Raw genomic sequence first — 7,152 nt, forward strand, 5'->3', positions numbered from 1 at the left:
GGCACCTTTGGGGTTATGAGCTGGATTTCAGAAGCTATTTCTCTTTCCTTGGAACTTGGGCAAGTTGAGGCAAGGGTATGTCTTCATGGGCCGAAAGGCCTGGGTATGGGGCACTGGAAAAGCAGACATGATATTCCTCTCCTTGGGCTGTTTTTGCATTGCTAGAACTCTTTATTTGATGAACAAAGTGAAATGCTTACAAATAATAATGCCATATATAAAGGGAATTACCATTTGTAGAAAGAATTAAAGGAAAAACAAGATAGGTTCTTTAAGGCACTTCTTTCTGTAGTCACTGAGTTTGTTAGTCACTGCATAGTCACTGCTGATTTTCACGAGGCTTCAGGCATAAGTCACTCTGAATATTTCTTGGCATTTTGTTTTTTTTTTTTGCAGGCTCACGGAGTTTGGCTGAGACTCAGGTTCTATTTTCTATGCCCCTGCCCTCCTCCCCAGTCCCATCCTACTGTATCCCTTTTATCAGGAGGCTGGAATTCTACACAAGACTCTTTATCTCTGCTTTTATCATTAATATATGCTCAGTATCTCTAGAAATGACCTTCTATTTTAGGGGAGAATTTTGCTTTCCACTTTACGCAGCTTACAAAGATTAAAGGAGCAGAAATTTCATGATCATACCATATATATGGTATGAACACTGTCTTATTTTTTGTCCAAAAAGAAACAGAAGTGAGAGCCAATTTGGCTGCAGGAATTTATTGCATAATATATTATCTCTCCCTACGATTATCACCTTTATAATAAGAAAGAACATTCACTGAGTGCTAGCTGTTCCATCCACACTGTGATTTTAGGTTCCTACAGATGAAAATTTTGGATCATAGGCTATGTGCTTTATGTATTTATTTGAAATTAATAAATTGTTTACTTAAATGAATATGCCAGTTCATACTGATAGCAGCAGTGTATGAGACACTCTCCCCCACGTAGTTTCCCGAACTCAGTTTTGTCAGTATTCTTATCTGTTCTCCAAGCACAGAGGTTTGCATTTCATCCCTGAATTTACTTTCATCATTGCTCTCGGCAAGACTTCCTCTTTTTTAGAAAAATGTTTTTAAAATTTTTATTAAGATATGATTCACTGACCACTGAACTCACTGTTTCATTTACTTATTTATTGGCCGTGCTGGGTCTTCATTGCTGTGTGGGCTTTTCTCTGTTGGGGTGAGTGGGGGCCACTCTTCATTGCAGTGCGTGAGCGTCTCGCTGTGGTGGCTTCTCTTGTTGCAGAGCACAGGCTCCAGGCACACGGGCTACAGCAGTTACAGCACGTGGGCTCCGTGTTTGAGGCTCCCAGGCTCTAGAGCACAGGCTTAGCGGTTGTGCCGCATGGGCCTTTGTTGCTCTGCAGCATGTGGTGTCTTCCTGGATCAGTGTTCGAACACTTGTCTTCTGCTTTGGCAGGCAGATTCTTTACCACTGAGCCACCAGGGAAGCCCTAAACTCATTGTTTTAGAGTGGATAGTTCAACGGTTTCTAATATATTCACAATGTTGTGTAACTACCACCACTGTCTAATTCCAGAACATTTTCACCACCCCCAAAGGCACCCTGTACTCATTAGTTGTCATCCCCATAGCTCCTGGCAACTATTAATCTATTTTATGTGTATATATATTTGTCTACTCTGGACATTTCATATAAATGTAATCATATAATATGTGGTCGTTTGAATTTGATTTCTTTCACTTCACATAATGTTTTGAAGGTTCATACATGTATCAGTATTTCCCTTTTTATGACTGAATAATATTATATGAGGGGCTTCCCTTGTGGCTCAGTGGTAAAGAATCCATCTGCTAATACAGGAGACATGGATTCAATCCCTGGATCAGGAAGATCCCCTGGAGAAGGAAATGGCAGCTCACTCCATATGCTTGCAAAGGAAATCCCATGGACTTTCTGGTGGTAACCGTTGCCCCACTACTGCCTGAACTTAGTGTAATCTTTGAGCATTAGTTTCCTAAGCTCCCAAATGGGAAAAAGTACTATTCTATTGCAGGATTGTTGTTCTAAAATATTAAAAAATAACATAGGTAAAATGATAACATAATTCTTATTGCATGACTATCATTCATCTCCACTATGATGATTTAGGCATGTAGGCATTAGAAAAGGGATTAATCATCTAAATAGGAACATGTGTTTTCAGTTCTTTTGAGTTTGTACCCAGGAATGGAATTGCTGACTTATATGGTAACTCTGTTTAACTTTTTGAGGAAACGCCAAACTGTTCCCAAAACAGCTACGTCATTTAACATTTTACATTCTTACCAACAATGTTATGAGGGTTGCAATTCCTGTACATCCTTATCAAAACATATTATTTTTTTTTCAAAAATTATTATTATAGCCATCATGGTGGGTTAAGAAGTGGGCTCTTCTTGTGGTTAAACTTGAAGTTTCCTTATGACTAATGATATTGATCTGTATATCTTCTCTGGGCTTCCCTGGTGGCTCAGATGGTGAAGAATCTGCTTGCAGTGCTGGAGACCGGGGTTCAGTCCCAGGGTTGAGAAGACCCCCTGGACAAGGAAATGGCAACTCACTCCAGTATTCTTGCCTGGAGAATTCCATGGACAGAGGAACCTCTGTGGTATTGCAAAGAGTAAGACAGGACTGAGCAGCTAACATGACACTTTGGAGAAATGTCTATTTAAATCCTTTGCCCAATTAAAAAAATTGAGCTATTTGTCTTTTTTATTGTTGGGTTGTAGGAGTTCTTTGAATAATATAGAGACTACACCTTTACCACCGAAAGATTTGTAAATATTTTTTCCATTCTGTTTTTAAGTTTAAATTTTTTTTCATAGTGTCCTTTGAAGCACAAAAGTTTTAATTTTGATGAAGTCTAACTTATTTATATTTTTGTTATTATTGCTTGCCCTTTTTGCGTCATTTAAGAAACTTTTGCGTAATATAAGATCATGAAGACTTACACCTACATTTTCTCCTAATACTTTATAATTTGAATTATCACACTTAGGTCTTTGATTCATTTTGAATTATTTTTTAAATTTGATTTGAGAAAATCAATTTACCATAGATGGTTTACTACTGGACTTTATTATGTTTCTTTGTTCTAAGTGTCTATCTTTATATCAACTACACTGTTTTGACATGGCAGCTTTGTAGAAAGTTTTAAAATGGGGAAATGTAAGCTTTCCATATTTTTTTCCCTTGTAGAACTTATTTAGGGTATTCTAAGCCTGGTATATTTCAATATAAATTTTAGGATCAGCTTTTTTTTTTTTTATAAAAGGCTACTAGAATCTTGATAGGGACTGTATTTAATCTGTAAATCATTTGCAGAAGTATTTTCATATTAAAATTAAATTTTCCAATCCATGAACACAAGATACTTTTCCATTTATTTAGGTCTTCAAAGATTTCTGTTAACAATGTTGTTTAGTTTTCAGTGTATAAATCTGACACTTATATGGTTAAGTTTATTCCTAAGCATATTTTTTGGATACTACTATAAATAAAATTTTTTCTTAATTTTACTTTTGGATTGTTCATTGTTAGGCTATAGAAATGTAGCAGATCTTTATATACTGGTCCTGTGTCCTGTAACTTTGATGAATTCATTATTAGAGAGGGAGGTGGGAGAGGGGATCAGGATGAGGAACATGTGTACACCTGTGGTGGATTCATGCTGATATATGGCAAAACCAATACAATATTGTAAAGTAATTAGCCTCCAATTAAAATAGATGAATTTATATTAAAAAAAGTTTTTTAAACTTCATGTCACCTGTGAATAAATATACTTTTACATGATTTTTTGGATATGACAACAGAAACATAGGCAACAAAAGCAAAAATCAACAGGTGGGACTATGCCAAACTAAAAAGGTTCTGCACAGCAAAGGAAACAATCAGGAGAGTGAAGAGGCAATCAATGAAATGATGCGAGAAAGTCAAAAAAGAAAAAGAAATGGAAGAAAGTATTTTCAAATCATATATTTGATAAGTGGTAAATTTCTAAAATATGTGAAGGACTCATACAACTTAAGAGCAAAAAAAAAAAAAAAAAAAAAAAGAAAGAAAGAAAAGAAAGAAAGAAAGAAAGAAATCCCAGATAATCCAACTAAAAATGGGCAGAAGACTTAAACAAATTTTTTTTCCAAAGAAGACATGCAAATGGCTAACAAGTACATAAAAAGTGCTCAACATCACTAATCATTAGAAAAATGCAAGTTAAATCCACAGTGAGATATTGCCTCACATCAGTTAGGGTGGCTATTGTTGAAAAGACAAGAAATAATAAGTGTTGTTGAGGGTGTGGAGAAAAGGGAACCCTAGTACTCTGTTGGTGGGGATGTAAAATGATATAACTACTGTAGAAACAGTACGGAGGTTTCTTGAAAAATTAAAAATAGAACTAATGTAAGAAATCCCAGAAATCCCGCTTCTGGTTATATAACTAAAGGAAAAGAAGTCAGGATCTTGAAGAGACGTCTGTACTCCTGCACTCATTGCAGCATTATTTACAATAGTCAACATATGGAAACAAATTAAGTGTCCATCAGTAGATGAATGGAGAAAGAAAATGGGATACACACACATACATACTCACGCTGGAATATTCAGTCATAAAAAAGGAAATCCTGCCATTTGTGTGACAACATGGATGAGCCTGCAGGATGTACTGCTGCATGAAATAAGTCAGAAGGAGAAAGACAGCTATCATATGATCTGGAAAAAACAAGTCAGACTCAGAGAAACAGAGAGTAGAATGATGGTTTCCAGGAGTTGGGGGTAGGGACATGGGCAGATGTGGGTTAGGGAGTACAACCTCCATTTAAAAGATTCATAAGTTCTGGAGATCTAATGTACAGCGTGGTGACGATAGTTAATATTATGCACTTGTTTATCACACTAAAGACTATGGATACATTGATTAACATGATTGTAGTAATCATTTTACAGCTTAGATGTGTATCAAGTCATCATATTGTATCCTTTATATATGTATACAATTTTGGCACCCAATTATTCCTCAATAAAGCAAGGGGGAAAACAAAAGTAACATTCAAAAATCAATGAACTTCATATACACAAACAAAAACCAGAAGATATAAAAAGAAAGACTGTCCATTCACATTCACAAACAAAACAAAAGCAAAAAACAAGAAGTAAATAGGTATAAACTTGACCAGAAAGTTCAAAATCTATATTGGATAAGTTCTAAAAGACCCTTGAAAGACTTAAATATGGGCTTGAACGAAAGGAAAGATGTACCATATTTATGGACAGCAAAACTCAACATCCTAAAGATGTTGGTCTCCCTAGATTAACACATCCAATGTAATTCTAATAAGAATAGAATTTTTTTTTTCTGAAGGTAGAGATGTTGCTTATAATGTTTACTTAAAGAACAAATAAGCAAGAATAGCCAGGAAAATTCTGATGGGGAATAGAAATAAAGGGGTGTATTGTACTTCCCTGTCAACTCAGGTGGTAAAGAATCTGCCTGCAATGCAGTAGACATCAGTTTTATCTCTGGGATCCCCTGGGGAAGGGCCCGGGAACCCACAGCAGTATACTTGCCTAGAGAATCCCATGGGCAGACGAGCCTGGTCGGCTACAGTCATTGGGGTTGCAAACAGTCAGATACGACCAAACAACTAACACTTTCACTTTTCACTTGTACTAAATATTAAAAATTTTTTGTGCCTCTATAATTGAACAGTACTGGTGTTGGTGAAGAAATAGACTGACCCTGAAAGAGAAATATAAAAATCCTAGTAGACAAAATTGGACATGGAAATTTAACATATGTATAAAGGCATCATCTCAGGTCAATGGAGGAAAAGACAAGATATTTAAAGTATATGGTTAGGAGGACTGGATAGCCTTCTGTAAAAAATAAAATTGAATCCATTCTTCACACCAAGATAAATCCTGAATGGATCAGAATTTTACATGTGGTAAAAAATGAAATTATGCAAAAAAGGGAACATGGACTAATTGCTTTTTAACTTGGGAGTGGGATAAACCTTCCTAATTGTGACAAAAATGCAAACACAATAAAGAAAAGAGATTGACAAATTTGATTACATAAATAAGAATATTTTAAAGGAGTGAAATGAAACATAAACAAAAAAGTGAATCAACCCCCCTCCCCCAAAACTACCAAACCCACTCACATTGACAAAGTAGAAAGATGATGAAAAATTGAAAACAATGGTAGCCTATGGGCAAAGATTTGATATCTTTAACATCTAAGGAACTTCTAAAAATTTGTATAAAAAATATCAAGTTTCCTTTGGAAAAATGACCTAAAAATATAAAGGTGATAGAAAAAATGTTATTAGCCTTGGCATGCTTGTGTTCAGTTGCTTCAGTCACATCCCACTCTTTGTGAACCTATGAACTGTAGCCCACCAGGTTCCTCTATCCACAGGATTCTCCAGGCAAGAATCCTGGAGTGGGTTGCTGTGCCCTTCTCCAGAGGATCCTCCTGACCCAGGGACTGAACCCAAGTCTCCTACATTCCGGACAGATTCTTCACTGACTGAACCACCAGAGAAGCCCTTGAAAGTGAAAGTGAACGTTGCTCAGTTGTGTCCAACTCTTTGAGACTCCATGGCCTATAGTCCATGGAATTCTCCGGGCCAGAACACTGGAGTGGGTAGTCTTTCCCTTCTCCAGGGGATCTTCCCAACCCAGGGATTGAACCCAGGTCTCCCACATTGTAGGCAGATTCTTTATCAGTTGAGCCACAAGCAAAGCCCAAGAATACTAGAATGGATAGCCTATCCCTTCTCCAGCAGATCTTCCCAACCCAGGAATTGAACTGGGGTCTCCTGCATTGCAGGTGGATTCTTTAACAACTGAGCTATCAGGGAAGCCCAGAGAAGCCCTTAGTAGCCTTTAATGATAAATAAAGTTTCTTACCTTTGCTCATCATAAGTGAAATGCAAAATAAATCAACACTGAAAAATCAACATTTTCTACCCATTATACTACCAAAATTAAAAACAAAGAAAATTGAGAACATATTCTCTTGGCAAAGCTCTAGATGAACAAAAGTTCTCATGTATTATGTTACTGATGGGAATGTTACACTGGGGAGGACAGTTTGACATAACTCTCAAAATCTCATCTACCTGTTGACTCAGC

This window comes from Ovis aries, chromosome 1, assembly GCF_016772045.2.
Source record: "Ovis aries strain OAR_USU_Benz2616 breed Rambouillet chromosome 1, ARS-UI_Ramb_v3.0, whole genome shotgun sequence".
In the NCBI taxonomy this organism is placed as follows: Eukaryota; Metazoa; Chordata; class Mammalia; order Artiodactyla; family Bovidae; genus Ovis; species Ovis aries.